Consider the following 17,853-nt stretch of genomic DNA (forward strand, 5'->3'; position numbering starts at 1 on the left):
CCCAGTTGTTCTCTTTAACCTAAACCCACAAAGTCACTCGACTCCAGAAGACGTGTTTTGCGTTGCAAAGGGGTGAGCTGGGACAAGGTGTGTGAAGGCATCTCACTGCCCTGGACCGGGACACCCAAGAAGCTTATAGGGGAGGGAAAGGCTTCCCTGGCCATGGGACAGGCACAGAGGTCTGCGGGGAGACCATGGGGCCAGAGCTGTGCCGTGGGGTGTGCATGCTGCTGAGCGGTGGGAGAGCAGGAAGGAGGCAAACCCAGCCCGGGCAATGGGAGGATGCAGACAAGGTCTCAGGATCAGCTGGCTGAGACGCGTCCACGGGGAATTACAGGCAGGTCTGAGCCTGTCAGATTACCGGAGCCGGGAAGGGGGGAGCAGGTTGAGGCAGGTCTGGCAGAAGGAAGGATACAGGAGCTGGAGGGAAAAGGAGGAGAGGGGGGCAAGGTGGCACACGGGAAAGAGGGGAGCAGAGGGGAGCACTCAGCCCTGGTGGTGATGGGGCTGGTGGGGGCAGGGAGACAGGCTGGGGGAGCCCTGAGGTGGATGGGGTGAGAATGGGTTTGGTCCCTCACACGTCACCCCGGAGGCTGCCTGGCTGAGGTGCAGGGCCAGGGGCCAGCTGGGGTGGAAGCACCACATGTGAAACCAATTAAGTGCTCAGTGGGTCACAGACCAGCCACTCGGCTCCCATCCGAAGGTCAGAGGAGAGCGTCCTCATTTGTTGTCTCTTAATTACATCTGATCCTGCCCTAATTCCTCCTAAAACCAGTCCTGAGAGCCTTCAGGTGGCTACTGGGGAGAGGTGCCCGCCAGCCAGGGTAACGGGCCAGTCAGGCACGGGTGACAGCCCTGGACCGAGTGGTGCCTCCGGGAGGGATGCGAGGGGCCGGCGGCGCTGCGTGGTGATGGAGGAAACACCATGTGCACCACCCTCCTGCTCCTTGGCACGCTGGTCATGATGCTGCGGCGCCGCTTCTTCAACAAAGTCGAACCGTAAGTCCTCTCCCGTCCCCTTCCTGTCCCCTCGGGGCCCTGCGGCTGTGGATGGGAGCGTGAGGGGTGGCCTTGGGGTGCAGGATCTTGCTACTCAGCCTAAGGCCCATCCTTGGAGATACTTGCTGTCCTTCTAGTTTCAGTCCTCTGGGTGACAGCAGGAGACATTCCCTTGAGCTGGGCAGAGGGGAGCCTTCTGTGATGTGATCTCACCTCCCCCCTGCTGCACCAGTGCGAGCAAGGAGGAAACGCAGGATTGGTCCCTGTGTTTCTGGTGTAAAGGGACAGGGCTGAACTCCTGGGATGCTTTTACATGCACCATCAAGGTGTTTCCTAAATGGAACAGTCCAGCACCCTGCTACCCATCCAGACAAGCAGCCTGGCTCCCTGTTTGTCTTCATGGCTCGGCTGGGGAGGAGACCAAGCAGTACTCTCGGCCATGGGGACATCACCAGGCTGCCAATGACACCCAGCAGCGCCCAGCTGGCTGAAATAGCCTGAGGAGGTCCCGCTCCACCCCTGGGGTGCTGGGAGGTTGGATGAGGGTCTGGGTATGGAGGGTGCTTGAGAGCATCAGCTAAATGTTGGCTCTCAGATGAGCCAGCAGCCACCACCCTGAAGCCGTGGCCCTGTTGCGCTGTGCTCCGGGCCCACGCACGCACACACACTCACACATGTCCTGGCTCCGAGGCAATGGCAGGGAGCAGATGGGAAGGGACTTGCTGCAGTCCCACATCAAGGCAATGACAAAGCCGCGACCGGAGCGCAGGGTCACCTCCTGCTCGGTGCATCCCCACTGCGCCACAGGCACGGTGCCGGCGGCTGCGGCTTCCACTACCTGCAGCTCCCCGGTGTCTTTCGGGAGGGAGTTTTGTTCCCATTCAGCACTCACTTGGCTTCAGCTCAGCAGCAGCGGGGCCACGCTCCTGGCAGAGCTGAGCATCGCCCTCGTCTGCTGTGCAGCCACTTGCTCCAATGCCAGGCTCAGCTCGAGGAGGTTTCCGCTGGAGACGCACAAATCTATTTACCAGTGGAGACTGGAGACATCTGAAAATGGGGAGGTGAAATTGGCACTTAATGAGTCAATTAAGTCAGGGGAGGGAGAAACAAGACTGGAAGCAGGGAAGGCATCTCCCGGCCTGCGTGCCCTGGGCCCTCCCGGTGCTACCTGTAGCAGCAGCTAAATTAAAGACTCATTAAGTGCCTGAGCAAACATGTGCTCACTGCAGAGGTGGGTGCTGTCTCTGGGCAGGGGGTACGGGGGCGGCTGGCGAGGCTGGCAGGGCTGGCAGCCTGCAGGTCCATCTCTTGGGAAGCTGCAGGGTGAGCAGGCAGCACTGCCCGCACACAGGACAGGTACGTGGTGGGAGGACAGGCCACCTGCAGTGATGGCACTGGCTCTGGCAGCACGCGGGCAGACCAGGACCCTGGCCCTGGGGAGGCAGATCCAGGTGCAGCACAAGCCCTGCTTGTGGGAGCAGGGGTGAGCTGCCATCAGGGTGGCCGGGGCAGGGGTGTGGGGGCAGCTTTGTGGCTGGCTCAGCACCCTGTTAGGAGCAAGCAAAGTGTGCAGGTGTGGGAGAAGGTGTCACGGATGCAGGACTGTTTTGTGGCTCAGCTACCGTGTCCTTGCTGTTAGGACTGAGCAGTGGGAAAGCACAAAACTTTACAGGAGGAGGTAGGATGGAGACTGGACCTGAAAAATCTGGGGTTGGGAGGGAAAGAGGGGCTGCCCTGGCTATCTCCAGTCATGACAGGGTCAGCACCCTTTCCACCACGTCTAAACAGGGGCCCTGCAGCCTGGTCAGACCTTGCACCTGACTGCCATCATCACCACCATCATCATCAACACATGGCCAGGGAGACAGCAACGCAGCGCCAGGAGGGAGCGTGGCTGGCACCGGCAGCTCAAGGCAGCTCAAGGCTGGACTAGGCACGAGGGCTGCCCGGCATGGTGCGGGGCCCCAGGGAGCACGAGGGAGACTCACGGCTGGATGGCCAGGAGAAGCTTCCTCTGAGCCCCGCTGCGGCTTTCAGACAGGCACCTTGTCTGGATGCAGTCACCAGCCAATAGAGAAGCCGTACGCCACTAGATTAGTTCTTTTGGTGATTAATTGCTCTCACCATTAAAGACCAGTGGCTATTAACAGGTTTTCTACTTGCTCCATTTCGGACTCCTACCTCTCCACCTCACTCTGCACTGACATAAATCAGTGCAGTTCCACTGACAGCTTTATACCAGGAGAGGATTTGTCTCCAGCCATTCGTAGTTTGGAAAAGAGAAGGAGCAGAAGCAAGAGAAAGAAGTGCTGCTGGCCAGGGACGGGGGAGGAGCGGTACAGGTGACCAGGGCAGAAGGACTGAGGCGTTGGATGGGTACGGTGGAGGGCAGACAGCATCGTCCAGACCAAGGCACCAGAGCCCCAATCCAGTTTTGATCCAACTGGATTTTGGTGAGTTAGAGGACCAGGCTGGGCAGGCACCAGGACCCTATACAGCAACAAAGACCAGGATTTTCCATGTGTACTGGTCTGGATGACTCCTGGATTAAAGATAACCCTGAAAACCAGAACACAGTGAAGAAAAAGACAGGAGTCCGCATGTTCCATGGGATAAAGCTGTCTCAGTGCAGGAACATCCCTCTGGCTCTGACGTCCCTGTGTGGGAAGCAGAGCATGTGTCCTGGGCAAAGGACACAAATGAACAGCACAGGCAAGATCAGATTATGTGAAATCCCCTGCTCACTTGACCTCCTTCACGTCCCATCTTCTATTTATATGCCTTGGGGCTGCCAGGGACAGCACGGGTTGTCCTTGGCCCCCACTTGCAGGGCTGGGGGGCTCAGCTGTGGGTCCCTGGGGTTAGGGTTGGCCCCTGGAGCTGGCTGCCACTGTCTCGACAGGAGAGGTTTGAAGGGTTTCCTCCTATCAGCCCAGCCCTGGGGTCTGCTATCCCCCCCTCGCTGGAGGTGAAAAGCAAACTGAAATGCTACCTTGGGCTAACCTCCCCGTCAAGGGACAGGAAGGTCAAGGGGGACTCCTTGGGCTTCAGTGCTTGGGTTTCCTCAACAAGCAGTGATTTATTCTTTGTTTTATTCGATATTTAATGAGAAGGCCCTGGCCAGGGGCCAGGACTGGTTACAGATGTCTGCTCTGTTTGCCTTTCTCATGTTCCTCCCCTCCGTTCCCCCCCAGCAGGAGCTGCTCACTGCCTGCTCCTGAGCAGTGTGTGGGTTTGGGGAGGTAGAGATGCTGCTGACCCCAAGCCCGGGGTTTGGTCTCTGTGCTGGTCCAGCGTGGCAGAATGCAGGGCAGTGAGCACCCAAGGGAGTACAGGAGCACCCCAAGGAGCCTGCTGGGAAGAAGAACCGGGTCTGTGAGAGGAGACGACCCCCATGGAGAGCTCCTGGAGAGGGATCAAGTCAGGGACTTGGTGGGGCAGGGCCGGACTATGGCAAAGCAAAGGAGGCTTTTTGGGGAAGTGAAATGTGGATTTGCTTTTACTGCTGCTTTCTCAGCCCCCTCACAACAGGCTGGACAAGATTCCCCAGAGACCTGGAAAGGTGATTTTCCTAGGAGTGGGAGCCAGGGCCATGGAGACAGGGAGCGTTTGGTGCCTGTGCCGATCTCCCCCCACGAGGACACCCTCATAGCACCCCACACACCGTGCTGCAAGGCGAGAACAGACCCTCTGCACCTCAGGCTGGAGAAAACAGAGCCAGTAGCTTGGCATCATCTGGATTTAACCTTCCAGCTTAGTCCCCTCTGGGAAGCAGGACGTGACCTCCTCATTTCCACCGCCCAGGCATGGCTGGCAGCCGGCAGCAGCGGCACACAGCTCTGCATCTCCGGGCTGGAGCAATCAGCGCGCAGCAGGCATGCACAGACAAGTGTCAGCTGAATTTCTGTATGACTTTAAATACATTAGCAAGGCCACAAACACAGCTCCAAAGTGCTGCAGGCACAGCCAAGCTGACAAATAACCCCCAAACCCACCAGCAAGAAAATAATCCCCTTTTTTCCACAGGAGACAAGACTTAACATCACTTTCCCCTTATATCTGTATAGCAACTGAGCAGATCCACTCTCTACCTTGCTGTGCTTGAATCCAGTACCAGAAGGGTCAATTCTGTGCCACTTCTGCGGAGTCATTATACTGACGGTTATATAAATGTCTGGGCATGCACAAAAGGCAGTGCTGATACAGTGGCTCCGACACCAACTCTCTCCAACACCTGCTTTTCAGCTGGAGAGAAAGCCGAGCAAAGAACATCTCGAGAGCTGTCACACAGAAAGCTGCTGTCTTTCAAGCTGAATGGAGGTCTAAATAGCTCTCACTTCTCCTTTAGAATCTCATTTCTAAATGCAATTAATACTGGCACATGCATAATGAGATACTGACGAGTGAATACAGACTCCAGCAATAAAGAAGCCAGCCCCAAGTGCTATGTAAATATTACAAATCCTCACTAGAAGCTGACCGGGGGAAGACAGCTTTCTGATGATTAAACCCAAGTGACAATACGACTGGATTCCTACATCTGTCACAATACTACCTGCTGATACATAATGAGCTACACTAAAAGAACTAGCTCTTGCTGCTCTTCAATGCAGATAAAATGTCTATTTGTAGAATGTAATTAATCTCTTCTTCAAAATCAAGAACCTTAGTGTCCTTGGTAACAACATGCCAGTGACTCAGAGAGCATCTCCGGCTTTTTCTTCTGATTTTTGAGCGAGTTATTGAAAGTGACCCCAAATTCTAGCACTGGAAAGGAGCTGTGCTTCAGAAGTGGAAAAGCCAGCTGGGTATCTGGAAGTGGGGATGGGTTTTACCCACCTCTCTGGTCTCTGCAGGGCTCCTTCAGCGGCTTAAGGAGGTTCCTGGGCTTGTTTCAGCCAAGTTCAGGGTGAGACGAGCTCTGTCCCAAGACCTGGTCCCCAACACATCGAGCGCAAATTCCCTTTTACCATCAGGTGTAACCTGGCAGAGAATAATACTGAAAGCAGAGCAAGGGTGAGGATCAAGCTGCTCCCTCTTTTGCCTGGTTTCCACAGGCAATAAGTGCTGTGCGATCGCTCTGTGTGTGTGTGTACACGCACACACGCGTGTGACTGCTCCCCAAACGGCTTCTGAGCCTGCTGGCTTATTTCAGCCAGGTTTGACAGGGGATAGATGTTCTGAGACATTCAGGCCCTACCAGGTAGCAAAGATGCAAAGCCATGAGCACCGGCTGGCTGAGCCCCGGGTCTCTTTGAGGGTTCTGCTTGGGCATTGCCTGCTCCTCCAGCCACCCTGCTCCAGACTAAGATGGGTGTCGAAAACGCAAAGTTGGGGCACTCAGAAGCACCCAGGGGTCATATCTGCTTTCTACGAATTTCAGTGGGAAGCAACCGCTGCCGGATGTCTTTCACTGACCCAGTTCCAAAGCCCAGGGGAAGGATGGGTCGTGATAAAGGGACAGCTGGTTGGAGAGAGTGAGTGATGGAGAACTTGTATGATTTATTTATTTCCTGGCAAAAAAGAAAAAAATTGTTGGATAAAATCAGCTTATTCCAGGCTAAACTGTGCTCCAGCAATTCCTCGTGGGACTTAAACTGAGGTGCTTGGTCCCGCTCTAAGGGCCGTTCACCCCTGCTGCTGCACGGTGCTTTGCAGAGCCGGGGGGACATGGGGAAAATGAGGTTTTTGATGTTACCGAGGGCTCAGCTCCTACGATACAAAGCCACCCTTTCTTGCAGCAAGTTTTTGCTTTAATTTAGAAAGGGCTGCAGTCAGCACCGCTGCCCACAGCTCACCCCATCTCCTCTGTCCCCAGGCATCCTGAGGGAGAAGAAGAGACCAGGAGAGAGGCTGGCTCTGACCCTCATACCACGTAACACCGCTTCGGAGCAAAACCCAGGTGGGATGTAGTAGTTATTTGAGATAGATGTAGCTTTGGGGAAATTGTGGGAAGAAAGTGTTAGCTTGGGGTAAAAAGCCTGGTCTTTGCCTTTCTGTCCTGCTCACAGACCCCTCAGGCATTTTAGTGATGGTTTCCTTCTGTTTCATCCAGGATTTATAGGTCTCTGCCTACTGGTGAGGCTGTGAAGCCTCTAGAAAAGTGGCTCACTCTGGGGGAAGGAAATTAGAGCCTCAAACAGCCAGATTGGAAGGGAAAAGCCCATTTTTCCAACACTTTCAATAGCAGCTCAGTTCCCAGGTGAGGGCACATCCAGCCCTTCCTTGGTGGCCTCCTGCCTGCTGCCTGGATGCCAGGAGCACCTCGTAGGGACAGAAAAGACAGCAGAGCCGGTGGTGGACCAGCTGGGGGGAGCATGGGGTGCATGTGATGTGGGGATTTGGGACTGATGTGGCTTTGTGTCCTGCACAGTGACCCCAGGGAGTGAGGGCTGGCTCCAGGCTGTCGGTCTGCGGCTCCCAGCAAAGGTAGGGCAACTCACACCGCTGTCTTGGCCCCGGGCGGAAACCTTTGGTGTCCAGGGTGAGGGGACCCTGGCCTGGGCTGGGGCATGTGTGTGGGGTTCAGGGGGGAATTGAGGCCAGGACTGTCTTTTCTAATCCCCCCCAGCCTACAAGGCCCTCCTGAATGGGCTCCCGTGGGCAGCTCAGGGACTCACCTTGCCCTGCCTTCCCTTTGGCAGATCCCCCAAGGCTCATAACCTAGTCTGTCCAAGCTCAGCAAATGATTAACAGTGACTCCTTCTCCTCCTGCAGCTTCCCTGCACCCTGCAGCCAGCACCCAGCACATCCCAGCCTTGGCACATGCCGAAATCCCCAGCAACACAACCCACAAAGCCAACCTGCACACCGACAAACCCACATCACCCCAGCTCCCCTCCCGCAGCTCAAGGAGGACCAGGCACTGGGTTAAATGCTGGCACAGAAAAGAAATTTGCCTGTCTTTAAGGCTGAGCCCTGGGGGGTGGCCAGCAGCCCCATGGCAATGCCCTCTGCAAGCCAAAACGCAGCCTGCGAGCATGGGGCGAGCAAGTGTCCTGCTCCCGGCGGTGGGGTTCACACACCCTCTGCAGCTTTCCCATCTATATAAATACGTTAATAAAAGATCAGTTTGCAGACACAGCTTGCTGTAGATGACAGCATTAGAGGCGCATCTGTTTCTACTAAGCACCAGTCTCGTGCTGGGTTTATTTGGTCCATTTGTGGTGGGGAAGAGTTGCTTTCAGAATTCAGAGATGTCTCGTGTCTGGGAGAAGTGGGGGGGGTGGGGGGGGGGAATATATTTTTGGCTCTATTTAGCCACAAAAATTTGGGTTTAGAATAAAGAAAAATATTCCTGTTTTCTGTTTGCTGCCAAACTGAGGCAGACGATTTCTTGTGCAAGCCTTCATTTGTTTGAGAACTCGGTGTCCTATTGGAAAAAAAAAATGTTCTGATGGGAAAAGTCTATCAGTGTGGATTGATCAGTCATTGGGAGCGGTGGACTTGCAAACATCAGCTTCAAGCTAACTGAAAAAGCAGCTCCCAAAGCTTTTGCGAATACATACAAGGCAGAAGGAGACAGGTCTTTGCTTTTTTGGTGAGTGAAGTCGTCACACAGCAGAATCCTTTCTGCGGGCACAGTTGCTCCAGCCTCACTGCAGCTGGCATGAATTTTCAGTGCCAAATACACCCCCTTTGCACCCAGAACAGGCTGTTTGCTCCTTTCTGGGAGCTGACCACCACTGGTGGCCACGAGCAGGACACAGCAACGGGGGAAGGAGAGCAGCTGACCAGTGATGGTGGGGAAGAAGCCTGGGATGTGGCTCCTGACCAGGATGCTCCTGGCTGATGGCAGCACCTTCTCCCCATCCTGGGGCTGTAGGGTCACCTCCCCGCCACCGAGGTAAGGTCAGACATACAGACAAGAGCTCCCAGCAGCTTGGTTCTCCACGGTGAGAATTTCACAAGAGCCTATAGAGTTTTCCTAATAGATTTTTTTTTCCCCTGAAGCTTTTTAATTAAGCCTTTACAACCTCAACTCACTTTAAATGGTTTTTTTCTTCTTTTTGGTAAAGGAAATATTATGATCAGGAAGGATAAAACTGCTGTTTCACCTGGAGCTGCCTTCATTTTATAGCAGACTAAAAGCAAGATGGAGAGTCAATAATGCCAGGAAGGTCAGGGGATGAATAAAATGTACATGCACCGAAGGCAGTGCAGAAGAGATTGGGGGCTGGAAAGATGAAAGCTTATCAGGATTGAAGCCTCAAAAGCAGAATCAGCTCCTTAGATGATATAAATCACCTGGACTCCCCTGACATGCTGGTATTGCTGTAGCACGGCTTTTTTCTATTGATTTAAGGGAAAATAAAGGTCAGGGGCTTAGCTGCAGAGGAGGCATCAGGGCTGAGGCTGTTCGGCTCTGGGTGGGCAGGGATGAGCAACAGGGAGGATCTACAAGGTCAGAAACAGGATGGAGAGGAGCCCCAAGAAAGATGTGCAAATGGTGCAGCTGTGATAGCCCTAAAGACTAGGAGCAGAGCCTCATGTAACCCGCTGAGGGTAGCCAACTGGAGCCCAAATTTCCAGAGTTAGCCCAGGCACAGTCATCCTGAACTTAGGGAAAATCCAGATTTCAGTCTGGACCTTACCATCAGTAACTCTGACCTTTCTCCCCCTCCAAACTAGCAAACAAAAAATCCCAGAAAGGGCAACATGGGCCAGCTGGAAATGGCGCCTGCAAATGTCATGGAGCTGCTGGGAACGGGGTCAGCGCACTGCAAACCTGGGTGTGCAAACATCGCTTGCTAAATCGACTGCATGGGGGTGGTGTAGATTTGGGGGATAAAGGTTTCCTGAGCCATGGAAAGGCCAGCTCTCCGCCTGGGGACCTCTGAGAGGGTGTATTTCATGAGAAATGTTCTTTATTTACTCAATCAGCCGCAGCCAGCAGCTGAGCTAAGAGCGGGTGAGCCTGCCTGCAGCGAGTGGCTGCCTGAGGGCTGCTGGCTGAGATGAGGTGTTTGCTGTCTGTGCTGAGATTTGTGATGGTCCCAGAAGGCCCTTGGTGGGTGGGAGTGGGAATTTGCTTAACCTCATTAACTGCGTCCTCTCTGCCGGCCAAAACCACCCTCTGCTTTACAAGAAACACAGAATTGGTAGTGACAGCCCTCACAGACCAGGTGCGGTGTCACCGGTGGCTCTCTGAGGGGTGGGATGCTGATGGTCTCCTCGGGGTCAGGAGGCTGAAGGACATGGTCCCACCATCGTGGTCCCGCTGAGGAGATGCCATTTGTTTGAGGAGGAAGGAAGGATTGTGACATCTCTGCTCTTCTTCTTTCCATCTCTGTCCTCACGAAAATACACTTTGGGAAAAAACAAAAGGGAAATGAAACATCGAGTGGGCTAACCCAGCTGGGGGGTGGTGGAGGTGGTGTGGGACCAGCAGTCCCATGCAGCCTGGAGGAGGGGGCAAAGCTGTGGGGCCTTGCTAGGCCCAGCTCCCTGGGGTTTATCTGACTGTCTGTTTCCATCATTTCTCTGTGAGAAGGGAAAGGGACCACACAGCAGCAGAAAGCCCTGGAAATCTGTGAGGGAGACCGTTCCCAGCACCCTTCCCTCCAATGTCGCCCCTGTATACAATTGGCTATGGAGGATGTATGGCTCGGTATAGGCTCCAACTCAGTGAGATAACGCCTCACAATTAAATTCCTAATTACAGCCAGCGAGTGCACTTTCCCAGCTCTGACTTTCCTGCCTCGGTTGCACACATCGTCGCTCTGACAGACCAAGTGGACCAGTGCTGGGGTCACCCCATCTTGACTGGCCTGTCTGCTCCACCCCCTCCATATCAGACACTGCTGTCTCTCCTCTGCTCCCACTTCTGAGGCATCCTAAAGGCTGCTTGTACCCTATAACTTTTGCTTTTCTCAAAAAAAAAAATCAACCAAAAAACGACAGTAGAAGCACGGGGAGGAAATTGCTTCAAGTTTCTTAACTATCTCATGGAACAAAAATGCTTTTTAAGGCTGTTCAGGGAAAGAGAGGGTCAAATGTCCCTCATTAACGCTGATTTACTGAGAGGGCTGGGAAGTGGAAGAGGGAGACTGTCCAGCTGCCTGTCTCAGTGCACAGGGAGCCTGGTCTGGGATCCAGGCTGGGAGGTGAGGGCCAGTCCCCCCACCATGATTGGAGTGGTGGGTTTACCGGCAGAAGGTACAGCGGGGTGCAGGCTGCTGTGCACCCACGCTGGACCACCTGTACCCCAGAGCAGACCTGACCTGCACTGACATGGCAGAGAGAGAGGGCAGAGCTCTCGCGGCTCTTAGTAGGAGATTGGAAATTTGGTGGCAGCAGTTGAGTAGTCCTTTGCAGGGAGACTGGTGCTGGGTCGGGACAGTTTCCTTGCACCAACCCCAGCCCATGCTGCCCTTCGCTGGCTAGAGGCTAGAGGCTGGCCCAGATTTGAGGGTGTAAATCAGCAGGGTTCCTCTCCAGAGAGAGCTCAATTACACTGATTTACACTTGCTGCGGATTTGGTCCATTCAACCCAATTAAAACTCCAGAGGAAGTGCAGAGAGGCAGGATGTAATTACCCATGCTGGAATCCCAGTTCAGAACAGGAGGCAGAGCTCTCCGGATCAAATTAATCCCTGGTGTAACTCTGCTGAAGTTACACCAGGGCTATAATTGGCCTGAAACATTTTAACTATCTCATTTAATGTTATTCATGCTCTGCTGGAGATGAGAATGTTTATCCTAAATGAGAGACTCTAATGCTCTGTAGCAATAATAGAGTGTGAGGCTTATGCGGTTTCTCATTTACAAGGATGCTGGGGAGGCCAGATTGTCATGGAGGATGCGGCAGATCTGGACTCCCCAAATCTTTAACCATTTCCCTGGCTCCTGCGGTGGCTGGTTGTCCTGTTGTCCTTTCTCCAGTGTGTCCACACTCCCCATGCCCAGGCTGCTTTTCCATCTCTTGGAGATGTTGGGGGCTTGTACCCCAGACACGAGGAGATGTAGAGTGGTAGAAGAGGGAACAGAAAGCACTGAGAGAGGCCTTTCAAGATTAAAGCTCCTATAAATCAGCAGCAGTGAGATTTCCCAGCAACAGACTTGCCTTCCTAGTGATGCTAAAAGGGATTTCCACTGATGAGGCTCTGTGGCCTTTCTCTGAGTCACTCCAGGCAAGCAGCCCCCCCGGCTCCTGCAAAAGGAGGAGGGTCAGCGCTGCAGGTAGCTCAGCAAGCACACGGAGTGCCACGGTCCCTGCTGCCAGCCAGACACCCCCATGGACAGTGTTTCCAGCTGCCAGCCCTGGGTTATCCACCAGGCTCAGAAGCTGATCCTACGGTCATTTTTGCTGCCACCCCAGAGGAGGCCTGAGCACGCTCCCCACGGTGGGAGGCAGCAAGGCACTGTCACCCTCCATGGGGAACACGGCTCGGAAACCACGATCCCTCCCGTTCCCCTTCCCGTGGAGATGCCATCGGCCAGCCCAAGCATGCATCCCATCACTTGGGAAGCAAAGCCTGTGGGTTACATTCCTCCCTGCCACAGCTGTACTCTGGCTGGTGGCACCCTGCCAGGGATGCAGTTTGGCCTCAAACCTCCACTGCGTGCCCTGCATCCTCCCTGAGCCAGCCCTGGCAGGTACCGCTCACTGCAGGCTCTGCATCGGCCTTACTGGGCTTTTGGAGGATTGTGATTATGTGTCATTAAATCTTACTTCCACCCTCCAGGCTGTTTTTAAGACAGACCCCTGGTCTTTCCCTCTGCTTCCCTGCCAGTGGAAACCGCAGGAAAGGCAGATCTGTTTGTTCCAAAGCAATTTTTAATGCCCTGTAGCTTAGCAGAGGCTCGAGCATTACAATTCATTCTGGCTCCTCTCTGTTCCTCAGAGGATATTAGATCCTTCTTTTGATACTTCCTCACTCTTTGTAGATGTTACCCTAGTTTTAATTTCCAGGGCTTCCAGACTGTTTTTAACAATGCTGAGCTTTCAAGATGCTTCCTTCAAACTTTCTCCAGCCATGCTTTCCCAGAGCCTAAATAGCTTTGATTATTCCCAGATGTTTTTAGTTTAACCCCAGAGTAGAATTGTGTAACAGCTTGGAAAGAAGATTGGTAGCAGGCATCCTGGGTTCTCTTTCCTGGTTCACCAAATTACTTCCCAAGCAGAACATCTATGGGAATTATCCTACAGAAGCAATGCCATTAGCACCAGGTTATTTTGCTATAGAGAACAGGACTAGAGGTGGCTGAAATCCTCTTGCTGATAAAGACAACCCTCATGGGTCATTTTCTCCACCCGTTCCTTCTTGTCCTCTGCTGAGATTTCTAAGCAGGATGACACGTTGGGGCAACAAGGCAAGAAGCCCACAGGAAGGCTTTGAGCTGGCATCACTGATGCTGCCAGGCAGCACCCAATGGAAAAGACCTCGATTACCTCCAGGCCAGGCTGGATTCAAGCTGTGGCCATCTCTATGCACCAGCCACCCGGCCAGCAGCACAACAGCGGCTCTGCTCTGCTTGGGCCAAGTTTTCCTTGGCCTGGGAAGATGCGTGAGTCTATCCTGACAGGCCAAAGTGTGGGGAGTAAGGAGTTTTACACAACTGGCTGAGCTCCTAACAAACCTCTGCGGCCCTCCTGACTCCGGCAATCCTGCTGCTCTCATGCTTAAGCCACTGCATTGCTAAACATGCAGAAAAAATATCCCCATTCCCACTAGCAGAGAACCAGGGTGTAGCCGAGCTGGCAGGAGATGCTGTTCCTCTCAACCATCCATAAATCTTCCTGAGATCACCCCAAATACCCCATATTTCTTGGTGCCTCCACCCACCCCGCTGAACCCTTCCACTTCCGTTTCTCAGTCCAGTGCTCAGCTCCTCAAAGCCCAAGGTCACTGGGATGGATGTGAACACATCCATCAGCTTCTCCCTCCCATATGTGGAGGACCACGCCTGGGCAGGGCAAGGAACAACAAGGAAGAAGGAGGAAAACAAGATGGGAAAAGGAAAAAAAGCATCAAGAGAGAATATATTTTTAGCAGAGGGATAAGCTAAGGGACAAACCAACATATGCTGGCATGTCCCCATGACTGCAGTGTGGCACCCAGCCTTGCCAGTTTGTACTAGCTACAGCTGGGAAAGCAGGTGAGAAGCCATCCAGCAGGATCGGGCCCTTGTACAGCCAAACTGACCTGCCGTACAAAGAACCTACCCCAAAGAAAACAACTGTGCCTTTGCCTGGGACTCAGAGCATCCCCAGCACCCAGCCCCACCACCGCAGGGTGCAGCGTAGTGCGGAGCTGATGCGCCTCAGGCCAGATCTGTCAGAGCCCGTTGGACCAGGGCTGCTCAGGGTGGAGGCACCAGGGCTGCTCAGGAGGTGCTCAGGAGAGCAGGGAGGAGGTTGAGGGAGGAGGACCAGAAAGCCGAGCTGTGAGTGAAGAGTGTCAGTGCTTGGAAAGCGCAACCAATTTGCTTTTAGTACAGTTCATGCCTCTCCAACAGTGCCTAGAATAACAAATTCCTTCCACCCTCCAAGCCTGAATGCTGGAGGAAGCTGCTGAGAAACTTAATTGATTAGCTGGATGCGTGCACAGAAAAAAATTGCCCAGCATCAAGGAAGTCACTGTCTTTTCAATTAATGCAGACGCTGGTAGGAGATTAGAGAGACCAGCTGCAGCTTTTTATCACACAACCCCTTCTTTTAGTCTGGGAACAAGGCAAGGTCTGTTTTTATGGGGTGACCCATTTTGCAGTGGTGTCGAGGGGCTGCAGCATTAGGGCTATGTCCACACCGTGCTCCTGACCCACCCACGGCCCGATCCTTGGTCCTGGCACCTTCAGCCAGCGCAGGGCAGGGAGGCAGGTTTTGGGCTGCCTGCACCTCTCACCCCTCACTCTCCAGTCCCAGAGGTCCTGGCAGCCCTGGCAGCCCCTGAGCAGCAGGAAGAGATGCCTTGAGAGCAACTTCAGCATCCAGGGTGCAGTGGACGGAGCTGAGCACATTGGAGGAGCTGAGTTTCCAGATTTCTCACAGCATCCTCCCAAAAAAAGAGGTGCCCAGCTTCCCTAGCCCCTGCAGGCCATATCCCCGCCTCTCCCAGCCCCTGCCTAGGCTTTCTGCTTTGCTCTCAGCATCTCCAGCTCTGCCCTGCCTGCCACAGGGTCACTGCCTGTGACTCTGTTGCCACACAGGGTTGCTTTCCCTGTTTGGCAAAAGAAAACAAGAAGCCAAAGGCCTGCAGGGGCTGTGAACTTGCCTGTCATGTTCTCTGACAGTATCAAAACCTTTTGCTGCTTGTGTTTTTCCCAAACTGTCACTGCTCATCACACCCCTTGTTTAAACCTCTGATCCTGAAAGCTTCCCTGAGCCCTCTGCAAAACAAATGGAGAGAACGTGGTCTGTTCTCCAAGGGGATTAGACACCACCTCAAAAGCAACGAGGCTGACAATGCCAGAGCTCCCCAGAGCAGGTACAGGCAGAGCCAAGCATGCATGCCTGCACTATGTGGCTGCCAGAGGTGGGAGGCAGGCAGTCAGCCTGCTAACCCCCAGCTCCCTCCTCTCCCTCAAACTGCTCAGCTCCTGCTTTTTGGCTCGGGGGAAGATGAAAGGGAAAGAAAAGGGCTCGGCCCTCCTGTTTGCTCTCTGCTGAGCGAAACTGCTCTCCTGCCCCCTGCTTCCCCTATTGCTGCTATTTGCTATTTGACCTGAGCAGCCCAGAGGAATTTTAGTCACGGTGCATTCCTAGCACAGCATCCGTTTTCTACAGCAAAACGGGAACAGCTGCCAAGAAACAAATCTTCCCCTGATGCCTGGCACTTCTCATGGGTGGAACGAAACTTCTTGAAACCTCAGGGGAAAAACTACCAGAGCTCAGCTGCAGCAAAACCCATCCCACTCCAGCCCATCCCCTCCAGGGATTTTTGCAGCACGAGGGGGCTCAGACAGAGACTAATGAACATCATGATAGCATCCATACGGTACCTCTTTGAAAGCTTTGAGTGAAAAAGGAACTAAAGAGAGATCTTTTCTTTAGCGGAAGGCAGAGCACTGTGGGAAAGAGTGCACTCTGGCTGAACCCCCCGCCCCAGCACCTAAGATCAACTCTGCCCAGTGCCCTCCTACCTGTCCAGGCCTGTTGTGCCTATTGTAACCCGGCAGGATAGAGGCAGGTAGATGATGCTGATATGGGACACGCTGTGTTCACACATGGCTTGCTGTGAAAGAGCTTTTGAGGCTTGTCAGGGCTAAGTGAGGTTTGTTCCCAAGAGCTGTGAGAAAGCCTGGTGCTATCGGAGGCAGACTAGCAAGGGGGGATGCACATAGGGCTTGCATGGGCTGAGCTGGCTCTCAGATTTCAGGTGGAGGTGTCAACATCCATGGGATTGCTGCATGCTTGAATAGCAGAGCTGACAGATGTACATAACCCCTTTCCCCATGAAGGTTAATATCTCCCCCAGGTATTAACCAAACGTGGAACAGAGCCTGCAATAGTCTCTCTGCCACACTCTTCTCAGAATGCTGTGGCTCAGCAGGGTTTTCAGTGGAGGCTAAAGACTGAGGTACAGGATCTCTGGCTACCGGGAGGAGTAAGGAGCAGAGCAGCTCAGGTAGCTGATTCAGTCAGGCAGAGCTCCCGCAATGCTTCGGGAGCAGCAGCATTACTCGGTACAGGGAGATGGTCAGAGATACCCAGAAGGGAATAGAAGAAAGACTTTCTGGAGGCCTGGGACCAGCTGAGACACACAAGCAGCCTCAGAGCACATGGTTTCTTGGCCCTTCCAGCTGAAGGAACAACACTTGCTCAGTGTTTGATCACATCTTGAATGCAATAGATAGAATAAGGTCAGAAATATCGGTAACCCAGTTTCTTGGAGGGATTATCCCAAATGACACCTGGTTTTTGCTGGTAACCAGGTTCCACCCTCAGTCATGATGCAGAAGGCTGCTTTCAGACAATATCAGGGCAATATGCTTTTTCTTCTCCACCCTGTATGAGACTGAGGTTTATCTTGAAAGTACTCACTGCAGTTAGTGCTCAGCAGTCTCAGTCTGATAGCAATGGGCCTGATGGAGGTTCAGCTTCACCTTCCCAGTGCACCCCTTTAGCAGGATATGCGGGGACAGGCTCAGTCAGCAGTACCAGCCAGTAACTCACACCAGCTCAGTGGTTCACTCAAGTAAGGGCACTGTTTCTCCAACTGTGAGGATTCTTCGGCATGAAGCAGGTAGAGTTCACAGCTAGGACAGATGCAGCACTGATCTGCTAAAGCCTAAGGCAGTGGCACCAGGTTAACCCCAGTTAAGATGCATTTAAGTTTTCTGTGAAGGTGACATGAAGTTCACATTGCAACACGCATCACATCCTCAGCCATCGAGAGCCCCGGGAGATTGCTGTGAATGCTGCAGAGGGACTGGAGCTACCGACTGCAGGCAAGTTACTTTACCTTGTATGCTGAAGATGGCAGAAAAGTCTGATCCTTGAAAAAGCAAGAGTTCATTTGTGATCAGGGCTTTCAGGCCCTGTTTACATAGCAAGCCAGTCTCAGCAAGACTAGACTGCAGCTTCTCCTTCCATTTCTTGGCTAGACCAGGCCGTTCTGTTATAACAACACAAGCAAAGTCCACTGTCACAAACACCATCTGCTGAAGAGGAGGAAGGTTTCACACTGTGTCAGTCTCTTTTATCTCAGTGTAGGTTCTGCACAGGAGCTGGCTGAAGTTAGAAAAGCAGAGACCCCAGCAACAGCTTTTCCTGGTGCTGTCTGTGGGCAGTTACTGATTTGACTAGAACAGGGCTTCAGAGAGTCAGGACAGCACACAAACAGGCCAGTTCCTCACATCACTCTTCAGGCTTTGGTTGAAAGTAGTATTATGGTTTTCCCCCACCAAGAG

At 53.4% G+C, this 17,853-nt stretch overlaps 1 long non-coding RNA gene across 1 annotated transcript; it reads left to right on the forward strand.

Annotated features, from left to right (window-relative positions):
* The first annotated feature begins 610 nt into the window (after window positions 1–610).
* Window positions 611–8,080, forward strand: LOC141933033 (uncharacterized). Its single transcript, XR_012625980.1, has 4 exons — window positions 611–999; window positions 6,818–6,901; window positions 7,373–7,428; window positions 7,717–8,080. It is a non-coding gene; the product is annotated as an uncharacterized LOC141933033 (long non-coding RNA).
* Window positions 8,081–17,853: the final 9,773 nt, after the last annotated feature.

This window comes from Strix aluco, chromosome 21 (assembly GCF_031877795.1).
Source record: "Strix aluco isolate bStrAlu1 chromosome 21, bStrAlu1.hap1, whole genome shotgun sequence".
Classification (NCBI taxonomy): Eukaryota; Metazoa; Chordata; class Aves; order Strigiformes; family Strigidae; genus Strix; species Strix aluco.